General features: G+C 43.3%; 1 protein-coding gene across 1 annotated transcript in view; it reads left to right on the forward strand.

The window, feature by feature from the left end:
• LOC119581950 (G-protein coupled receptor moody-like) overlaps nt 1–231 on the forward strand; it is a gene marked incomplete in the record, with an annotated part of 84,922 nt that overhangs the window by 76,213 nt on the left and 8,478 nt on the right.

Raw genomic sequence — 231 nt, forward strand, 5'->3', positions numbered from 1 at the left:
GGTAAAGGAATATGCATTTACTGTTACAAAAAGGGACAGAGACAGAAGAAATGCATTACAGCCACTGTGTGTCGAGTAACTGTTTTGCACGAGTAAGTTTTGGGTTTATAAACACAACAATGGGGGGAAAATGTTTATTGGCCCGGAAGTTCAGGCGTTGGGGAAGCTTACGTTGATGAAGACGGTTTTTAGGAAGGAGAACGCGGCAAGCATATCTTCTGGAGTTCAGGA

Source organism: Penaeus monodon, chromosome 15 (assembly GCF_015228065.2).
Source record: "Penaeus monodon isolate SGIC_2016 chromosome 15, NSTDA_Pmon_1, whole genome shotgun sequence".
Lineage (NCBI taxonomy): Eukaryota > Metazoa > Arthropoda > Malacostraca > Decapoda > Penaeidae > Penaeus > Penaeus monodon.